The following is a 21,913-nucleotide window of genomic DNA, read 5'->3' as shown; positions in this document are numbered from 1 at the left end:
GATTACAATGACAGTAGCTATTACCCATTTAGCTATCACTGTGAGCCAAGTACAACTGTAAGCTACTTACTTACATTGCCAACGATTCTAACCTCCTCACAAACCTCCAGCATGTCAGACATGTCCAACCATTTGACATTGATTGTGACATGTGACACTGTCATCTACAAAGTTTATGTTCAAGAAAGGAAAAATCAAGTTAAAATAAAAATCACAAAATTTCTAGTACCATCTTCATTTTACACAGGATAAGCACAAACTTAGTGAAAGCTCATTTCTGATAAAGCCACAACAATCTACTGTCCTGGATCTTCAACAGTCGCTAATGTCAAGCAGAAACTGATCTCAATGTCAAGGCCTTTCCAACACCCGTTCCCTATTTCCCTAAATGTCTGTCTTTGACCACTCCTTCCTGTCATTCACTCACCTCACTATGCGCTGAGCAGAGTGACCTATTTATTACTCTCCGCAGTGCAAAAGTTGCACTCTGTGAATCTTGATCTTGTTCCTGCTGTTCCCTATGCCTCAGTCATGTTCATGCCTCCTGATGTCTGATAGAGCCACTTCAACTGCCTGCCTTTCCTGCCTTCCTAAACTGAGGAATCCTCTCTTGAAATGTTTTAAACCTAGGCTAGCTTCAAATACTCCATATAGCTGAAAATGACCTTGCACTTCTGATCCTCCAGTACTTGCCCTTCCCGCCGCCCCCCAAGCTAGGATTACAGAGTCATGATACCACTTGGGGTAAGTTTTATGAATGCTAGACAGGTAGGTACTCTACCAACTGAGTTAGTCTTTGCACTTTCCACTTCAGTTCCTAATATTTGATAAACATCATGTCTCCCTACCAGACTGTTAGATCTGGAGTAAAACTTTATTTGTGCAAAAATATGCAAAAACATATGCAGACATAATGACTGGTGAAAAAGAATGTGTAAAGCATCTGACTTCAGGATCTCCTCCGAGAGAAGAATTACAAAGTATAGGTAGAGAAAGGAAAACCTAGTTTTATCTGAATATTTGTAGTCATGCAGTCTTCCATTTAGTTTCCCATGTAATTAACACCATGGAAATGGAGTCAAATGACAGTACTGTCAACAACAACAACATGAAGATCACCAAGTAAATCAGCACTGTGCAGCTGGCTGTAGCTGCTGTGGTTCTTTATGTCATCTTTCTTCCCTTGAACAAAGGAACACAAGGTCACAAACTATGTTATATGCAACTTTAAAGTTACTTATAAAGGTTTCTTTTCCCTTTAGTTCTTTTATACAGCAATTTATCTGCTATTTATCTTCCAGGTGCCCTTTTTATACTACAGGATGTTGAACTGTAATTTATAATACTTTGAGTAGAGAAAAACTTTGGGTCAAACACTGAATAGAGAGAGAGATAGGAGATGAGAGTAATAAACAAGATGAAACTGACCAAGATCTAAAGAGCTGGCCCTAATACCAAGAACAGATGAAAAGAAAACTAAAGTCTGCATACAGACATGAAGTACATACTATCCAGCTGTGCCTACCACCAATTTCAATCACAGTACACTTCAGGACTTAATATTATGTAAGTTATACAATTCAATTCCTCACTCTTTTTCAATAAACTAATTTTTATTCAAATATATGATAATAGTTAGAAAAAAATTAAAAATTTCAAGAAACGGCCCACCAAAGAATAAACAAAGAAAAATTCACAACTACCCATGAGTACACAATGACACCATTTTGCTGGGGTGGAGGAATTTGGCACGGTTAAAGTGTTATTCTGGGCATACACAGATAAGGGTTCCTACTTTAATCTTGTCAAATGTTAAAATCTTTACTTCATTAAAATGTCACATTAAGGACTCATTTGATGAAGTAGGCCCAAACATATGTGACAACTGCTTGTTCTTGAAATGTATTAATAACAAATAAGAATGAAAAGCTTGGGCTGTCATGCAGGTGTTATGCTGTTGTCTTGTTTGACTTCTTTGCAATGCACAAAAGTCACCCAGTTCTGAGACCTCAGCCAGGTGAGCACCATTAGCTTCCTAGCTGAATCTCAGTTTTCAGAGCAAGCAACTGGCTGAGACAAGAGATTTTCAATCCCAAAAGGGATACCAAGCCTGTTGCTACAGCAAATGTTCTAACCAACAGACTCCATGTGTAGACTACTGGTCCTCCTCCATGGCCTACTTCACTGTTCTGTGTCCTGTACAGGTGCACCAAAAGGAAAAGAAACATGAAAGAGAAAAACCACCCAAAGGAATTTAAAAAAAAAAAAAAAAAAAGAGCACTGAATTGAGTGGGAGTAAAAGCTCTTGATCTTACACAGGCCAGTCCCTAAAAAGCTGAGCTCTTAATAGAGCCCCAAATCTCTGTCCTCAGTTGTTCCAAGAAAAACTAGACTTAGATCCCATGACTGCAGGGGGCAGCAGATGTTCTACAGAGCTTGCCTAAATTATTCCATCAGCCTAATTTAGCTTTAATCAAACTCTGGGAATAAGAATGGGCAAAATAATCTGATTCACCAAGATGACCATGATCTGCTTCAAGAATGCTTTCTAGGGGCTTCAGAATGTAGCTCAGTAGGAGCTTATAAGACCCTGGGTTTGATAGTTAGTACTGCAAAAAGGAAAAGAAAAAAAGGGGGAGGAGGAATCGAGCAGAAATAATGCCTTTTAAATTCCTGAAGCCCCCACAAAAGAATACAACTTGGGTTTTTGGTTTCTTTGTTTTTACTCCTTTTTAGGTTTGTTTATTTTTTATCTTGTATGTATGCATATTTTGCCTGCACTTAAATAATAAACAGCACATACATGGCAAGTGTCTGCAGAGGCCAAAGAGGCCCAGTCTGGGGATACAGGTGGTTGTGAGCCACCATGTAGTTGCTGGGAAGTGCACCAAGGTCCTCTATAACAGCAAGTGCTCTTAACCACTAAGCCATGTCTCATCCAGCCCCAGTATACAGCTTCCTGAAACAGTGGCATAATCATATTTTAGGAACAAAAAGCCCAGTCACCAAGGCTGCTGCTTTCAAGCATACACTGCCAGGGAACTGAGATATTACTTAGCTAAATCTTACTGTCTGAATTAAGTTTGCCAATGCACACAAAAAAGAAGCCAACAGCCAGGTGGTGGCAGCACACGCCTTTAAACCCAGCATTCAGGAGGCAGAGGCCAGCCTGATCTACAGAGCAAGTTCCAAGGCAGCCAAGACTGTTATACAGAGAAACCCTTTCTCGAAAAACCAAAAAGAGGCCAACATCAACACGGACTGACCATGCCTGAGAAGAAGTAACAATAGAACATGAAAACAAAAATCACCAAGTATCAATGGAGAAGGGGGAACAATACTAAAAATAGGTAACACTAGACATATAAAATAGGTGTGAAAGACCTATCACTTATGCTACAGAAGCTTCACACAGTAACAACTGTGTCAAATTTACATTCATGCTTAGATTCTAACAGGTTCTATCTTCTTTTTAAAATCCTCATTTCAACATTTACTTGCTCACTACTATTCTACAAGCTGTAACTACTTCTCAAGCTCCCAAATAATCACAGACAGAAAGATCATATAACACAGCAAACAAACAAAAAGGCTCCAGTATACTTTATAAATATTTGGCACACAAACTAAAATCTGTAACTTCTGCTAAGCAATCAGCAATAATTACAACTTACCCATATTAAAAGAAAATGCACATCTCATTACCCATTCAGAATAGGCTCTCAGTCTTTATTCTGAGAAGCTCCTAAGTTTAAAGATGTTTTTAAAAGTATTCAAATTTTTTAAAAGGCCAGATGGTTCAGTGGGTAATTTGCCAGGCAAGCCTGAGGACATGAGTGTGATCCGGAAATCCATGTATTAGTGGCTACCTATGATCTTTATGTATGCAGTAGCTAGCGGATACAAATGTGCTTACATACATGCACACACATTTTAAAAATAAAACAAAACAAAATGCAGTCTTATCACTTCATCCTATTCTGAAGTCCTTAATTTGTTTTGTTTTTTTGAGGATCCTCATATAGCTTAGGTTAGCCTTGAACTCCCTATTTGACAGAAGATAATGACCTCCTGAATTCTCTGGATGAGGCCCTTAATTTTTTACAAAGGGGTTAAATTCCTTCATGAGAAATCTTGAAAATCTATGATGGTTTAATAATTGAGATTAACACATGTATTAAATAAATAGGATACAGCTGGTGAGATGTCCCCGCAGGTACTTGTTGAGATCTGAGTTTAATCTCTGAAACCATGACAGTTGTAAAGAACTGACTCCTGAAAGTGGTTCTCTAATTCCCATACATATGCCATTTTATATGCATGCCCACACTTAAACACACACACACGCAAAATAAAAATTAAAAATAGAATCCTGTTAGCACAAGTAGGAATATGTAAGTGAAGGAATCAAACATTATTTTATAAATCTATCACAACACCAACATTTATTTCTTTGATGTTATACCAATCTCCATAAACATTTTAAGTCTCTCAATTAGCCTTCATCAGTAACAGGCAATATTTATTCATTAATTCATAATGCGCAGAGAATTTACCATACAGGACCTCATTCAAGACTCACCACTGAGTAACATGCTGCAGGGGAGTTAGCTCAGTAGAGCATTTGCCTTGCAGACACAAAGTCCTACTTTCCATCCTCAGTCCTGAGGCCAAGTGGTGTACACCAGTAATCTCAGCACCCAGGAAGCGAAAAAAGGTCAAGAGTTCAAGGTCATCCTTGACTCCACAGAGAATGCTAGATCTGGCTGAACCACATAAGGTTCTATCGCAAAATAAAAATAAGGTGGGGGGGACAGGGACAGCAGATAAAAAGACCCTCCTCCAAGACTTTTAACCTAAGTTGGACCCACAAATTACCAAGGTAAAATGAGAGAATCCATTGCTGAAACTGTCCTCTAACCTTTTGTAACAGCGTAAATGAACGGCAGACAGAAATTATAATAAAATACTCAGCTTTAATAAGGAAAAAACTTACAGAACCGAGATTCCAGCAGAGAACAGATAAGCAGAAGGGAAGGGGAGAGCACACCAGCAATATTTATTAGTAAAAAATATCCTCAGGGGACCCCGCCCTACAAGCAAGGTGATTGGCTGGGGCTTCCCCTACAAACCTCTAATACACACCATGGCATGATCATGACCCCACACACACAATAAATAAAATCTAATAAAAAATTTCAAGAAAGGAGAAAAAAGTGGGGGGAATGGCTTAGTAAGCAAGTACGTTCAGGCCTAGAGACCTGAGTTTGGATACCCAGCACCCATATCAAAACGTCAGGCATGGTGTTACAGACCTGTTTGTAACCCTGTAACTGGGAGGCAGAGAAAAAAGATACCGAGGGCTCATTGGCTAACCACTCTAGCCAATGTAAGCTCCAGGTAAACTGAGAAATCCTGTCTCAAAAGAAAAATAGTGGATGATAAAGGAAATCACTCAAGGTCAAGCCCTGTTCCATACACGTGAAAGCACATGCACACAACCCACAAACATTGACAGTCCTACCCTGCAAATTGCTACTTTTAGGTCTCTTTTTTGAGACATTGGCTGGTCTTGAATAACCTTGTACTTCTGGATCCTCCTGGTTCCCCACACCCAAGTACTGAGAGTACAGGTACGCGTCAGCACGCCTGGTTTTTGAAGCGCTAGGAATCAAATCCTGGCTGTTCTGTATGCTAGACAAGCACTCTACCAATTGAGCGATAGTTGCAGCCTGTTAGATCCCATGTTTTTAATAAGTTGACTCTAAACAGATGACTTGCCTGTGGGACCTGAACACAGGACTCTTATTTTAAATAGTTTATATTCTACTGTCTCAAAATACTATCTGCCACCAGAGTGAACAAACTAGCTCTATCCAAGCCTCCCTGGCCCTCATCCCTCCTGCCACTTCCAGTCTGAGTTAGGGTTAATTCCATAAGGATTTTTGCTTTTTCTGGATATAAAGTTTTCCTGCTTTGTCTAAAAAATGTTCTCAAGTCTAATGTGTTAAATGAGATTGTTAAGTGCCATTCAACGAAGTACCAAATTGAAGGGTCCAAAAATGCCATCCAACATCCAGGAAACACCTCAGCTGCTTCAAGGTTCACAAAGGGTTCCTGTGTGTGTTTTCAGGGACACTGGGTGACCTCAAAAAGATGCAAAACTTGGATAGATGTTCTAAGCAACTAACTCCTCCACAAAGTTCCAAAACATATAGAGTTTTGTTTCAACCTTCTATTTTTCCCACCTTCAGTTTTATCCCTCTGCTCCAGGCCTCTCTCAGAGCCAATAAAGTCACTGTTACCTTCACCTGTTTTTGTAAAGCAACATACAACTTGAAACAACTAATATACACCAACAGCCTACACGAAATATATTTAAATTAAACAGCACTTAAAATATAACACACCCTCCTTTCTCTTAGGACTTAAAATTCCCCCAAACTGAGCATTTTCTTACCACCAGCATTCCAGTCCTCCAGGAGTTTCAACTACAACACTTGAGCACCTGGAACACCATTCTCCTCACTGAGAACCCTCTAGATCACAGGGATAACAGAGGAGCAGGCTGTGAATTCTCTCTCACTCTGTTAGGTAATTCACTCAACCATCCTATCAGTAGGATTTAGTAAATGTTTCCTGTGGGTGGAGGGTGAGAAAGAAATGGCAAGGGAAGAAGAGAACGAATGCAGGCCTATTACTTATGAACTCTGAATCTAAACTCTAACAGATTCCTAGGAGCCACTGGACTAGAACACCCAGAAGTACAGTCTTTCATCTTAAGAGAGCTTTTCAGTTCAAATCTGCATAAACAAACTTTGTCCTTCAATCTTTCAACTCCGCGGCAGTTTTTCAAGGTCACTTTTCGGAGCAGCGACAGAGGCCTGCATTCGGAAACTTGGGCTGTTTATCCCACTCCCTTGGAAGTGTCTAAACCTAAACCCCAAAGGATCCTCTCAGGTAAATCCTTTCCTCAAGAGGAAGCAAGGGAAGGCAGACCAACACCTTCCAAACTTCTCTAAGCCAGGCCTGCTCCCTTCCCTGTCCAGAGCAGCTGCTGCCTAACTGCTCTATACTCAATCTGCAGCAGGAATGTTCCAATGACCTTCATTCAGTATTTGCAAATAAAGAGAAAAACAAAGAACTGCTTTTTAAAAACCAAGCGTACAACGGATCTTAGTACACAGCACTAATGATTCCACTATTCACAAGAACTGACTTGTTACCGATTAGCAATCTCCATTAGCTTCGTATCCTTAAAGAAGGGGGTAAATATCAAGGGCAAAATGCTACCTACACTCTTCACTTTTCTAATCACAAACTGCGGGTAAGTCCCTTAAATATTTCATACTGAAAACAAAAGCATTTTGCTTGAATCATTTTAAAGAACCAAATCAACAGCTGACAAAAATATGATAAGCTTGTCAATTTGAATTTTAACTGGCCTCTAAACTAATCAGCACATTAAACTAACATGAACATTTTACATCAAAGACTTACTCAATTGATTCCTATTATAATGAGAGAGGCAGACAGGTAAATCAAGAAAGTTATAGAATTTCAGGCTGGCATGGGGGCCTTCCCTATTAGAACCTGCATCGGTTACAAATCATATTTTCAAACAAATGAAGGAGCATTAATGTTGCTTCTATCTCTAAAAACATGTGTGACAACAAAGTGCATGGAAATAGAAAAACTCTTTAAAACAACTCAGCTTATTCTGGAGAAAAGCTTCAGTGCACTTGAACAAAGGAAAATTATTTGGAAAACAGTTAAGTTTACCCAATGCAAAGACAGTGCTTTGCTTCTGTATGCCCATGAAAAATGATTAGCCCTTCTTGCATCTGTCTTGTCGATATTAAAGTAGGAAAACCATAGTCGAAGGACATGCAAAATCTAAACAGAGCAAGGTAATCTAGGTGCATCGGGAAGGTATGCATGGAATGTAAAGTGGCCATTTTCTGAAACAGTGCAACTTGCCTATACTCTCTGAAGCTAACAGTTTCTATCATCTCAACACAAAACAAAGAATTAAACTTACCGAGAACTGCATTAATTTTACATGGAGTTATTTATATCTCCTCGGACAGGGAGAATTTAAGTCACTCCTATCCTTCCCCCTAAAAAAGGAACGGAGGACAAAAGGCAGCAGAAGATGCAGAAACCTGAGTCTGGAATGTCCACTCCAGTGAAAACCCGAACAGCTGTCCTCCCACCCCCCAGCAAACTATTCGCCATTTTTCTTTGTCTTTCAGCTGACCCCTGCCTCAGTGAAAAACTCTGAGGCTCCAATGAAGCCTGCAGCCTCCTTCCACTTTAACAGTCAAAGGCATTCAATCTAGCCTGCTATTTGACACCAAACCTTGCCTCCAAAGCTGTCCCATTGGCTGAGCCGTTTTATCAGCTAAGACTACAAAGCTGTGATTGGCTGTTCACGTCATCAGTTACCTCCTTTGTACACTTCCTGTTTTAAAGTTACCTTGAGAAGCAGAACAGGGGTCAGATTCTTCACTTCAAACCCAAGAACTTAAGGAATGGAAATACTCAGCAAATGTACACAGCAGACACTTATGGTCTCATGCGCTTCAAAAACGGAGGAGGGCAAATTTAGAATTGTTCTTAAAAACCAAAAGAAAGGGTCGCCACATTTCCCACCCAAAGGATTTCCTATTGGCTACAGAGTTCCATTTAAAAAACTGAAGGTAATTTCACTGCTTCTGATTGGCTATGAATAGTGTCTGTAAGATATTGCTACAGTAATCTATGGCAGTAAACCAGAGAAGCAATGGGCACAAGGTTGGAAAGTTGTGACAATCTACCTCCAGGTTTCTATTGACCATTATTATCAGAAGAATAAAACCGGGCAGGGTTAATCAAGAAAAAAACTCAGCCTTCTCAATAAATCAAAGTGAAGCTGTGCCCATTCAATAGTCTTCTGGATTTCTAAAAGGTGCCTGTCTTTGTATTCATGGTAATTTAAAAAGCACAGATTATTACCAAGGCGATGCATTTTATTTTAAAATACTAATAAATCAAAATAGGAGGATTTGGGGGTAATGTATGAAGTTGGTGGCACTGACAATAGCATTTCAAAAAAGCCCACTACAATGCTCCATTTCAACGTACTGAAAATGTCATGGAGAGGGATTTGCCTTCTATGACATCAAAACGCTAAACAGACATGCAAGCACATACATGTAATCCCAATTAATCAGCAGAGAGGATGGTGCAAAAGAATTCAGAATTCCAGTGTGGTCTACATAACAAGACCCTGGTTGTTTGTTTGTTTTGTTTCTTAAATAAGCAGCAGGAGTGATCTCAGGAGAGATTAATAGCTTTACTTGGCTCACTGTTGTGTCTGGAAACACGCTAGGGTACTGAAGGTCACCAGGGATAACCTTCAGAGTTACCTACAGATTTTGGACTCTACAACCTAGCTTTTATTTGTTTGTATTTTTTGTTGTTGTTGTTGTTTTGGGTTTTTTTAAATTTTTTATTTTTTATTTTATTTTATTTTATTTTTTGGTTTTTCGAGACGGGGTTTCTCTGTAGCTTTGGTGCCTGTCCCAGAACTAGCTCTTGTAGACCAGGCTGGCCTCGAACTCCCAGAAATCCGCCTGCCTCTTGTTTGTTTGTTTGTTTGTTTGTTTAATGAGACAGGGTTTCTCTGTAGCTTTGGAGCCTGTCCGGGAACTAACTCTTGTAGACCAGGCTAGCCTAGCACTCACAGAGATCCACCTGCCTCTGCCTCCCGAGTGCTGGGATTAAAGATATGCGCCACCGCCCAGTTTACAACCTAGCTTTTAATTACAACACAGACTAAGCTTGAGTCCCAGTTTGGTCATCTGTAATACACTCTATATACACTGTAGGAACTAAATGTGTTAATATATATACACTATGTTGTGCTTGAATACCCATTGAAAAAATACTTAGTGCTAACTGCCATCTAATTCTACCTTCTTGTTCCTTACAGAGGACACCATGCAGAAAGAAAAAAGACTTGTGTTAAGGTCCTAGAACTATTCTGTGGTAATTTCTCTTCTATGCCCTGTATTCCTGCAGCAAGCAATCCTCAGCTGTAAAGAACTGTGTAAGAGGACTCCCAGCTGGACCAAAAAAAAAAAACAAAAACAAAAAAAAACCTTGGTTTTTAGACCGGAAATCCAGGCCTTTCACCACCAGTCACAGCTGAGGTCTGGTTATTGTTCTAAAAGTCTGCCTTTCAACTCTGTTTTTTGATGTACCAGATTAAACCAATCAAGTCCCTTGCTACTCTGTGAAGGTCTTGGGCATAGTTTTTATTAGTTCTTGGCAGTTTACAAGAAAACATTTCAACTCCTATTTCTCATCAGCAGTCACCACAGTAGAATTCAAACCACAGTGGGAAGAGAACACAAATTATCCTTTTGAATTTCCGTTTGGCAACCTGACCCATTCACTTTCTCTAGCTGATTCTACCTTAGCCTGATTCCCTAGCTGATACTACCTCTGCCTCAGTGCCTCATGAGGCATCCGGGACTCCATTCTTCCCTGACCCTGCATCTTGGCAGTCCTCTACACCACACAATTGCATCTATTCGTCCTAAAAAACACTCTCATCATTAAGAAAACCAGTAACTCAGGTTACTCAGTTCAAGCTTCAGTGCTCTCACGGAAGGGTGAGAACTCATGCTCTTCACCAAAACACTAATTTCTGAATTGTAGCTACCTCCTTAATAGCTGTTTGATCTTAGCCAAGTTACTTAGGCATTCCTGAGCTCATTTCTTCATGCTGAAAGTGATAAAACAGTATTTACTCCCAGGAGAGCTGAGATAAATGCAAGCACTAAACAAATCTGGAATTTGGTACCAATAAATATCTAAACATACATTTTACTATAGTGCTTTATACACACTATAATTTATTTTTAAAAACATCTTTATTACCACAGAAGAGATTCTTCAAAACAGCAACTGTGTCTTTCTACATGTATTCCTGATGCTCAGCATCAATATATAAATCAAGTGCACTTGTAATCCTAGTACTCTGGAGGCAGAAACAGGAGGACTTCCATCAGTTAAAGGATATCGAGGCTGCACATAGTTACTACCAGGCCAATCAGAGCAGCACAACAAAATCCTGTCTCCAAAAAATCAAGTCCCTCCTACCTCCTGAAAACCAGTCTTGACTTTAGCCACAATAGCAATAATGGGATAGTGAGAACTGGGGAAAACTGCAGAGTGAATGTCCTTTCTAAAGGGGCAAACGCTATCAGCTCTAATAACAATGGTCATGTAGGAATACTGGTCTAGTGCAAAGTGAGCTCCAGATTTTTTAAAGACACAAAAGTCAGATTATTTTAATGTCAAACCTTTGTATTTTGATGTGTGTTTCAAACTGTTTAAAAAGTTATAAGCAAAAAAAATTTTTTACAAAGTTATAAGCAAATCAGCTGGGCATGGTGGCCCAAACCTTTAATCTCAGCCCTAGGAGGCAGAGGGAGGCAAATCTCTTCAAATTCAAGGCTAGTTTGGTCTCCACAGTGAGTTCCAGGCCAGCCAGGACTACACAGATAGCGAATCTCAAAAAAACAAAAACAAATAAGCAAAGGAAAGAAAATCTGAAACTTTTTACTGCGTTACAGCTTCTGATACAAATCTTTCCCAACTTAGTTCTAAACAACTATTAACTACTGCCCCCCCCAAAAGAGCACCACCTCAAGGCTTGTTTGTGTTTTGTTTTTATAAGTGTCAACATATTTTCAGAAGAGAACAGAAATAGTTAAACCTGATGGTATAAGCCTGTAATCCTAGCTACAGGCTAAGGCAGGAGTATGATAGGATGAAACCTCCTAAAAAAGTAAGAGAAGCCAGGTGGTGGTGGCACATGCCTTTATTCCCAGCTCTCGGGAGGCAGAGGCAGGTGGATCTCTGTGAATTCGAGGCCAGCCTGATCTGAGTTCCACGACAGGCTCCAAAGCTACAGAGAAGCCCTGTCTTGAAAAACCAAAAATAAAAAATAAAACAAAAGGAGCTGACTAGAAGTTCAGTGGTACGGCACTTCCTACAAACACACACAGGTTCAATCAATGCTAACTACAAAACAATAACGACCACCCTAACAAGATACTCCCTAAAGGCAGCCCAGGAACAGTCAGAGCAATGAATTATCTTCCTAAAAACATGTAGCACTGGTGTTTAGGAAATGGTTAGTTGGGCTACACAAAGAAAATCTGTTTGGAAAAAAAAAAGAAAGAAAATGGTTATTCAATGAATGGGAGGGAAGGACCTTTGATAGATGATAAATTCTAAATTATTCTATTTAAAAAAAAAACCCTACAGTCTTCAAAGGCCAGTCTAAACTGCAGGGGGCCAGCCAGGATACATCGTGAGACTCTGCTAAAATTAAAACACACAAGGGAGAGGTGCAGGTACAGATAAACCAAAGCATAAATTGAGACCAATGGATGAAAAATTATTCTGGAGGAACTTACTTCAGCTCTCAGCTGTACAAACATGGGGACAAGCTGCCTGGAAAGCTATGAATGGGACTGTTAGTCACAGGCTATCTCTACATTTGACAAGAATATGTAAAGACAAGAGAAGAAAAAGAACAGCAATGTAGAGCAGCACACAAAAAAGCCCAGACTTTGCACCTAGCAGATTTAGACTCCAATTCCTCACCATCACGACTGTGTAGCTGATGCCTCAATCTAGTTACTAAAGTTTCACTGCAACCAGTCTCCTGTATTGCAACAGCTTACAGAGTTGGAAGATTAAAATCATTTTTTTTCTTCAACAAATACTTACAGGCGCCGGGCAGTGGTGGTGCACGCCTTTAATCCCAGCACTCGGGAGGCAGAGGCAGGCGGATCTCTGTGAGTTCGAGACCAGCCAGGTCTACAAGAGCTGGTTCCAGGACAGGCTCCAAAGCCACAGAGAAACCCTGTCTCGAAAAACCAAAAAAAAAAAAAAAAAGAAAGAAAGAAAAAGAAATTTAACCCAGGGATCATGATGCCATGTTAGTTACAAGGACATACACACAGTGCTAACAGGAGGATATGCAGAGAACCTCACCGTGGCCCTATTAAATGCCAGGCTACTCAGAGGGTTTCCTGGGGGAGTTAAGATCTCATAGAGTGAGAGCCCTTGATATGACAGCAGCCAGCGGTGAAAAATATGAATGGTAAGCCAAGCATGCTGGTGTATACATGCGTGACCTCATCACTCACAAGGCTGAGGTCAGTCTGGGTTGAATAGTGTACTAGACCCTGCCTCAAAAAAGAGAAGGGGCCTGGCATGGTAATACATGCCTTTAATCCCAGCATTTGGTAGGCAGAGACAGGAGGATCTCTGCATGTTCTGTGCCAGACCTGATCTATACTTTGAGTTCCAAGATAGTTAGGACTAAATAAGGAAAGCCTGTTAAAAAAGGGGGGCGGTGAGAAAAGGGGAAATAGCAAGGAGAGGAGAGGGAGTAGGGGAAGATGGAAGAAAAGGGAACTCTTTTTTTGAACCAGTAAGACTCAGTGGTTATGATGTTATTTTATTACTACTACTCCATGTATGGACTGCAGAGTTCAGAGGACAGCTTCTGGAAGTAGGGTTCTCTTTCCACCTGAGGGTCTAAGGATTAAACTTAGGTCATTAGGCTTGCAAGGTAAACACTTTTACCCACTGAGTCATTTTGATGGCCCAGAACTCAGTAGTTAATGACACATGTAGAATAATATGCCTGTTACATACTCAAAAAAAAAAATTATAATTTATTATCAATTAAATTGGATAACCTTTAAAATAATAATCTCTAACTGTGTCACTTTTGAGATATATCTCACTCAGAAAAGTCCTTTCCCAGTACAGGCCCAGCTGTCCTGCAGACTGCTCTAGAGCTCTCACCCAAGCTCCACTACACGATGGTCACAACACACACGTACAGAGGCTCGACTGATATCTGTAAAATAAGGAACTAGATTTCACTTGTTTACTATTCAGTAACACATTTTTGTAGAAGGAAAGATTCTAGGCAATTCTTTTGGGCTAGCCTTCCAAAACAGTTAAAGAGTTTAATGCACTAGCTGGGTGTGGTAGTTCATTACTTTAGTCCCAGCACTAGAGAGGCAGAGGCAGGATCTCTGTAAGAGGCCAGCTTGATCTACATAATGAGTTCCAGGACAGCCAGGGCTATGCAGAGATCCTACCTTAAAGAAAGGAAGGAAGAGACAGGGAAAGAGAAAGTTTGCTGCACGTTTTCCTTTCTAAATTTAGGATTACTGAAAACATTAAATATCATCATTAACAAAATATTCTGCCTTCCAGATTACTGCCAACCAAGCACAGACTGTTTCTTAAACTGTCCATTTCATAAGGAATAAGTTCTATGGTAGTGAGCCCCCTTGGGAGAGTAGTACTTTTTAAGACAGAAGTGACAAAGCATTCAACTGTGAAGATAGTATATACCTCTTAAGCCCTCATTCTTTAAAAATGAACATCATACACATTCTTTTTTTTTTTTTTTTTTTTTGATTTTCGAGACAGGGTTTCTCCATAGCTTTTGGCTCCTGTCCTGGAACTAGCTCTTGTATACCAGGCTGGCCTTGAACTCACAGAGATCCGCCTGCCTCTGCCTCCCGAGTGCTGGGATTAAAGGCGTGCGCCACCACCACCCAGCTCATCATACACATTCTTACTTTTTTTTTTAAATATCTATTTATTTATTATGTATACAATATTCTGTCTATGTGTATGCCTGCAGGCCAGAAGAGGGCACCAGACCCCATTAGAGATGCTTGTGAGCCACCATGTGGTTGCCGGGAATTGAACTCAGGACCTTTGGAAGAGCAGGCAATGCTCTTAACCTCTGAGCCATCTCTCCAGCCCCCATCATACACATTCTTTACACTGAGCAAAGAATCTCACTTTGCCAGGCTGTGGTGAAGCATCCCTTTAATCCCAGCACTTGGGAGGCAGAGGCAGGTGGATCTCTGCAAGTTCGAGGCCAGCCTGGTCTACAAGAGCTGGTTCTAGGACAGGCTCTAAGGCTACAGAAAACCCCTGTCTCAAAAAAACAAAAAACAAAATAAATAAACAAATAAGCAAAGAATCTCATTTCATACAGCTACCTGGACACTTCGCAGCTTCTGAGTCTAGAATTGGGGCAATTAAGTACCATGAACAGCTTTAGAAACTTATAGCTTTCCACCAGTGACATGATAGAAAACACTCTATGTGGCCAGTTGATGGTGGTGCTCATCTTTAATTCCAGCACTCAGGAGGCCCAGGCAAGCAGGTCTCTGAGTTCAAGGCCAGTTTGGTGTACGCGGTGAGTTCCAGGACAGTCAGAGCTGTTATACTAAGAAATCCTGCCTTCAAATACCAAAAACCACCAGGCAGTGGTGGCACACGCCTTTAATCCCAGCACCTGGGAGGCAGAGGCAGGTGGATCTCTGATTTCAAGGCCAGCCTGGACTTCAGAGCAAGTTCTAGGACTGCCAGGACTGTTTCACAGAGAAACCCTGTCTGAAAAACCAAAACAAACAAAACCACTCTATTTGTAGCATCATTTCCTGAGTCATCTATCTCATTTCTTCTCTTATTGAAACACTGTTCAAGATCACTATTTTTGGAAAAAAAAAAAAATCACTATTTCTGGTTCTAGTCTCAGAGCAACCCTTGAATTTTACACACTACTGACTTTAAATGGGCAGGATAGCTTAAGTAAGACACCTTTATGTACCTTAGACATTGAAAATTTAAACCTTTAGTTTAAAGCTATTCTAGAAATATTCAAGTGCAGAAAAGGTAGACTGTAGTTCATCTCTCTAAACTCCACCTGAAGGTTATCCATTAGAAAGTTCTCTTTGCAGACTGGGAGCATAAACCCAATACTGAGCCGGGTGGTGGTGGCGCACACCTTTAATCCCAGCACTCAGGAAGCAAAGGCAGGAGGATCTCTGTGAGTTCATGGCCAGCCTGGTCTACAGAGCAAGTGCCAGGACAGGCTCCCTGTCTCGAATGATAATAATAGTAATAATGATGATGATGATGAAGCTGACCACAAGTGCTTCTCAAAGACCACACATCACTGTTGAGAAAAATGAAAGGTGGAAGGGTGTGAACAAATCTTGCAACCTGACAAAAGGTTCTGCAGGCAGGAAGATTTTTTTTAAAAACAGAATGTTATCTTCTGCTTACTTAAAAAAAAAAAAAAAAAAAAAAAAAAAAAAAAGTTTGACCAGTGACTATAAAACACACAAACCAAAATCCAACTTCCAGTAAAATTTTCTGCATTAGAGAATCTAAATTCTCTGAACAGAATAATACTGGTTGTTCTAACTTTAATAATTGCTTCTAGCAAATGTGAAACGCTTTTCATTCCACCACCATCTATACCTGGCTGCAACTGGGAGTTAACAGAGGCTATCATAAGACAACTTTTCCCTGAAACAAATTACCCAGCCACTTTGAGCATGTAGAAGTTTAAGACTGACCTCACACTGGCCCATGGAAAATCAGCCTCTAGGCCACACAGCCCAAATGATTGAGGTCTCTCCTTTCTATCAGTGGTTGCTCCCCCATGTGGAATCCTGCTGCACACAAAGGAGAGAACTACAAAAGACCTTCTTGTCAAGAAAGCTCTCAATGGATGTCAGTTAGAATGGCACATTCTATGCTGTTCTAAAAAGAAAATAATGAGTTCTCTCATTTATTAAGGTCCACAATGTTATCTTCTCATATGCTATTATACTCATTTTTTGTAATTACTACTAAAACTCAGACAATACCACAGCACACAGAGTAGAGACTGCAGAAATGGCAGGGACACAAATCAGCTGCTATCCCAACCTTTCCCATAGGCACTTTGTGGTCAAAGATGGAATTCATTTCCTCCTGCAGATAATCCACTGAAAATAAGAGGGTGCTTTCAGTCTGAAATGAGCTGTATGCTAACCTTCCTAACTTGTCCCAGTTCGTGCATGAGAAACTGAGTAAGCAAAAAAGCTATAAGACATTAGGTGACTCACAATCAGTTCCCTCAGAAACAAGTAGAAAGGGAAAGAAAGAACAACTTGCTAATTAAGGAAGGTCCTTTTGGGGGTTAGGGGTCAGGTTTGGGATTTTTGGTTTTTCAAGACAGAGTTTCTCTGCAGCTTTGGAGCCTGTCCTGGAACTCGCTCTGTAGACCAGGATGGCCTCGAACTCACAGGCAAGATCTGCCTGCCTCTGCCTCCCAAGTGCTGGGATTGAAGGTGTACACCACCACCGCCCAGCAGTATTCTCAAATTGGAATAAAATTCAAAGTCATTTGTGACCCTAAGCATGTCCTCTGCCATTTTCCTTCCAATGAATGAGGTGAGCTTGAACTTATGACTTGAAGTCATCACTGGAATCATGTGGTAGTGCACTTTCCCGCATGTAACTCTGGGCACTGTACCAAAGGGGCTAAAGAAAAAGTCAAAATATACCCTGTAGACTTAATATTCAAGAGGCTGGAACAAGAGGATCCCAAGTTAGAGGCTAGCTTGAGCTACATAGGAAGATCCTGCCTTTACTTTTATCTCATTTTTTTTTTGCTTCTTTTTTTTTTTTTAAAGATTTATTTATTATGTATACAACATTCTGCCTCAATGTATTCCCGCACACCAGAGAAGGGCACCAGATTTCAGTACAGATGGTTGGGAGCCACCATGTGGTTGCTGGGAATCGAACTCAGGACCTCTGGAAGAGCAGCCAGTGCTCTTAACCTCTAAGCCATCTCTCCAGCCCCTTGCTTCTTTGTTTTATTTTGTTTTTCAAGACAGGGTTTCTCTGCGTAAAAGTCCTCACTGCTGTCCTACAACTAGCTCTTGTAGACCAGGCTGGTCTCAAACTCAGAGATCTGCCTGTCTCTGCCTCCCATGAGATGGGATTAAAGGCATGTGCCACCACTGTTCAGCTATTTTTATTTCATTTTAATTAACTAATTAATTTAGAGACAAAGTCTCATATATCAAAGTGTGGCCTCAAACTCCTGAGCCTTCCTTCTCTAACTCCTGGGTGCTAGATTACAACTATGTATTACCAGGTCCAGTTTATTTGACGTTAGTGGTCAAATCCAGGGCTCATTACATGCTAGGCTCATGCGCTACCATCTTGAGTTGCATCCCCAGTCCAACAGCTGACTTTAAAGGGTCATCTCTTCCACAGGTGAGGCAATGCTGTCCAGTGGAATGAAGTCACCTATCCAATAACTGAGGACAGACACAGCTTATGGCTTGTCTTTGCAAACCTAAGTGACCTTGACAAGGTTCTCTCACTCTTTAGAACCTCAACACACAAGAATATGCTTTAAAACAGCTGCAGATAGCTTTCTGAACTAAAATGCAAATGTTTTTCTTTTCCACAGCAAGGTATCTATGGTACCAAGGTAATACAGACTTTAAAAATAAAGAACGGGGATCTCTGTGAGTTTGAGACCAGCCTGGTCTACAAGAGCTAGTTCCAGGACAGGCTCCAAAACCACAGAGAAACCCTGTCTCGAAAAATCAAAAAATAAAAATAAAAATAAAAAAATAAAGAGGCATGAGCAGGTGGATCTCTGAGTTCCAGGACTGCCAGGTTTACATAGAGAAACCCTCAAATAAATAAATAAATAAGGGCTCCAACTGGTCATGGTGGCACCCACCTTTAATCCCAGCATTCAGGAGAAAGAGATGGATCTCTATGAGTTCTAGGCCAGCCTGGTCTGCGTAGTGAGACCCCATCTCAAAAATAAAATATAAAAAGCTCCAGGTTGGCAAAATGGCTAACCGAATAAGGGCTCTTGCCACAAAGCCTAAAGACTGGAATGCAACACATGGATTTCACACGCTGGAAGGAGAGAACATGCACCTACAAGTTGGTTTCTGACCTGAAGCATGCTATGGCTCACACAGACAAATATACAAATAAATTAACAATTTCAAAAAAAAAAAATAAGCCGGGCAGTGGTGGCGCACGCCTTTAATCCCAGCACTCGGGAGGCAGAGGCAGGCGGATCTCTGTGAGTTCGAGACCAGCCTGGTCTACAAGAGCTAGTTCCAGGACAGGCTCCAAAACCACAGAGAAACCCTGTCTCGAAAAACCAAAAAATAAATAAATATAAATAAATAAATAAATATAAATAAATAAATAAATATAAATAAATAAATAAATAAATAAATAAATAAATAAATAAGAGCTCCAAGGGTAATCTCATCAGTTAGAAGGCAGAGTCAGAAGAAGGGTAAGGAATCAGTTACACAGTGAGTTCAAGAGTAGCCTGGACTACATGAAACCTTGTCTCAAAAAAAAAGGGGGGGGGTGGCTGGAGAGATGGCTCAGTGGTTAAGAGCACTGTCTGTTCTTCCAGAGGTCCTAAGTTCAGTTCCCAGCAACCACATGGTGGCTCCAAACCATCTGTAAAGAGATCTGGCGCCCTCCTCTGGCGTGTGGGTATAAATGGAGGCAGAAAGTTATATACATAATAAATAAATCTTTTAAAAAAACAAAAACAAAAAGGGGGGGAGAAGAAGACAGAAGAAAAGGTAGGAGGGGAAGGGAGAAGACATAAAGCTGTAAGAAGAGGAACTCTATAAATAGCGCGGAAATTGAGAATTACAGACCTAGGTCTGCATCTGGACTCTGTCACTTACTAGCTGTGAACTTAATGCCTAGTGGTTTTGTTTTGCTTTTAGAGTCTCACATGGTACAGGTTGACCTCAAATTCCTGGGCTCAAGCAAGCGTCCCACCTTACTCAGCGTGGCTGGGACTTCAGTAACACTGCACCAGGCGCAGCACCCCTGGCTCCAGCAAATGACTGAACTGTTTCCTCAGAGAATGAATAGCACTGCCATCATGTGTGTGACGTAAAATGCACATGTACCCCAGCTAGTAGAAAGCAAGCACTCAATACAAAGTAGTAATAGCTCTATTATTCCTGAGTTTGATCCACGGACCATTAGTGATTCAGTACCTCTGAACTGGAAGTAAAAAGACCAATTTTAGGGATGGGGGTGTGGCTCTGCTGGTAGTGTTTGCCTATCATACACAAAGCCCTGACCCTGTCTTCTAAGAGCAGGAAACTTTCATATGAAACATCTCAAAACTAGCATGATCCCTGCCCCTGCAACCCCTAACTTCCCAATTATGCAAAGACCTTCTAGAGCCTACTTAATGCGATGCTAAATTTGGCATTCAGTGCCTAAAACCTGACACACCTGCCCAATGAAATCCCTGTTTACCTGTTTCTCACACCCCCATGCCAAGGATCCAGAATGGACTCCGGGGCTCAACTCATATCCTCCGAGTTTCACAACCTGAATTCTACAGAATCCTTAGTCTTTCTCTTGTGTTTTTGGTTCTCAGGCCCTCTACTCCGATACCATGCACTCAGACTTCTATGTAGGGTCATTCCCAAGCACGTCTAGCACCTCTAGATCTAGAAGACCTTTCTTCAGTAACTCCCGTTCCAGTGTTTACAAACCAGGGACCTACACGCCCCACATCGTGTAGCTAGCTGAGTGCCTCTGAAATTAGGAGTGTCCCCTTTTGCAGCCCGTACCCAGGCTACCATTCTTTCTCTCTCCTTAAGCCCTTCGGCTTCGCCCCAGAGTCTCCTCGCCACGCTGGCATCAGAGTGATGGTCGCCCCGACCGCCCGAGCCTGAGCAGTTAGCTAGCATCCTGACTGCCGCCAATTCCTTCATCACCCCCAAGGCCGGAGCCGGCGTGACCAATAAGGTGCCAGGTCCGCGGCCTCCCCGCCGCCGACCAATCACGAGCGAGCCCCCCCGCAGTCGCCTTCCGCCAATGGGAGAAAGCCCGCGGGCCCAGGCGCACGGACCCCGCGAGCGCAGCCGCGGCGACAGCGGCGGGCCCGGAGAAGACACAACATGGCGGCGGCAGGCCCGACCGAAGTGCCGCGGCGGCCGCAGAGTTAAGTGAGCTGTCCGCCAGGGGCGGGAAGCACCGCCCCCACTGCTGGCCGCCGCCGCCCTCTCCACCCTCCTCGTCCCAGCTCCCATACACTCACAGGCCTCTGCTCCGGAGTCCAGCAAAGAAAGCAGCCGCCCCCGCGCCGCTGCGCCGTCGGGCAATGCAGAGGCCCGGGCGCGGTGGAGGGGAGGGGGAAGCGTGCGTCACGGAAAACGGAGCGCGCGCGGACCGGGGGCGCAAACAAGATGGCGGCCGCGCCGTTGTACCGTCTCTTTCCCCCCCCGCCCCTCCCCCTCCGCGCCTTGACTCCTAGCACTGCGTAGTGCGCAGCGGCTGAGCCGCCTGAGGTCTCGCGAGAATTGAGAAGGGCCGACTGCCGGGCAAAACGGAATAGTGAGATCTGAGACTTTTCTGACCCCGCCCCCTCCCCGGGGCTCTGGAGGCGTTTCCTGGTGACCTCCGAGGACTTTGTTTTCCTGAAGATCTCCGCTTTGATGTGCCTGCTTCTAAATTCTAGCAAATAGTTTTCCGTGTTTTGTTTTGAAAGGAAATGAATGGTAGGGGGAAGAAGGACTTCGCCTGTATTCCAAGTTTAAAAAGTCGCCGGGGCCGGTGAGATGGTTCCGGAAACCTGACAAGCTAAATTCGATCCGTAGAATGCGGGATGGACCGGAAAGGAGGCTCCTGAGAACTGTTCTCTGATCTTATGTGCGCCCGCAGAAGCGCTCACACACACACTAATGAATGTAACTTAAAGATGATATTTTCTTTTTTAATTTTTTTTTTATTTTTGGTGTTTCGAAACGGTTTCTCTGTAGCTTTGGAGCCTGTCCAGGAACAAGCTCTTGTAGACCAGGCTGGCCTCGAACTCACAAAGATCCTCCTGCTTCTGCCTCCTGAGTCCTGGAATTAAAGATGATATTTTCAAACCTGAGTGTTAGGAATTGGTATAAAAGATTAAAGATGGTTGGGAGGTGGTTCAGTTAGTGCTTACCAC

At 41.9% G+C, this 21,913-nt stretch overlaps 1 protein-coding gene across 3 annotated transcripts in view; it reads right to left on the bottom strand.

The window, feature by feature from the left end:
* The window catches only part of Nfyc (nuclear transcription factor Y subunit gamma), a 71,823-nt gene extending 50,594 nt beyond the window's left edge, over positions 1-21,229 (bottom strand). The window contains exon 1 of one of the 3 annotated variants that reach the window (XM_057784366.1): positions 21,014-21,229. The gene's annotated coding sequence lies outside the window, so the exon portion shown is untranslated. Of the gene's footprint in view, positions 1-8,041; positions 8,227-21,013 lie in introns of those variants that run through there. The other 2 variants (XM_057784364.1, XM_057784365.1) reach the window with 2 other exon arrangements.
* Between the last annotated feature and the right edge of the window lie 684 nt (positions 21,230-21,913).

The sequence above is a fragment of the Chionomys nivalis genome, chromosome 11 (assembly GCF_950005125.1).
Source record: "Chionomys nivalis chromosome 11, mChiNiv1.1, whole genome shotgun sequence".
Taxonomy (NCBI): Eukaryota; Metazoa; Chordata; class Mammalia; order Rodentia; family Cricetidae; genus Chionomys; species Chionomys nivalis.
Note: the sequence above shows the minus strand (reverse complement) of the source record. Positions and strands in the feature narration are given on the sequence as shown.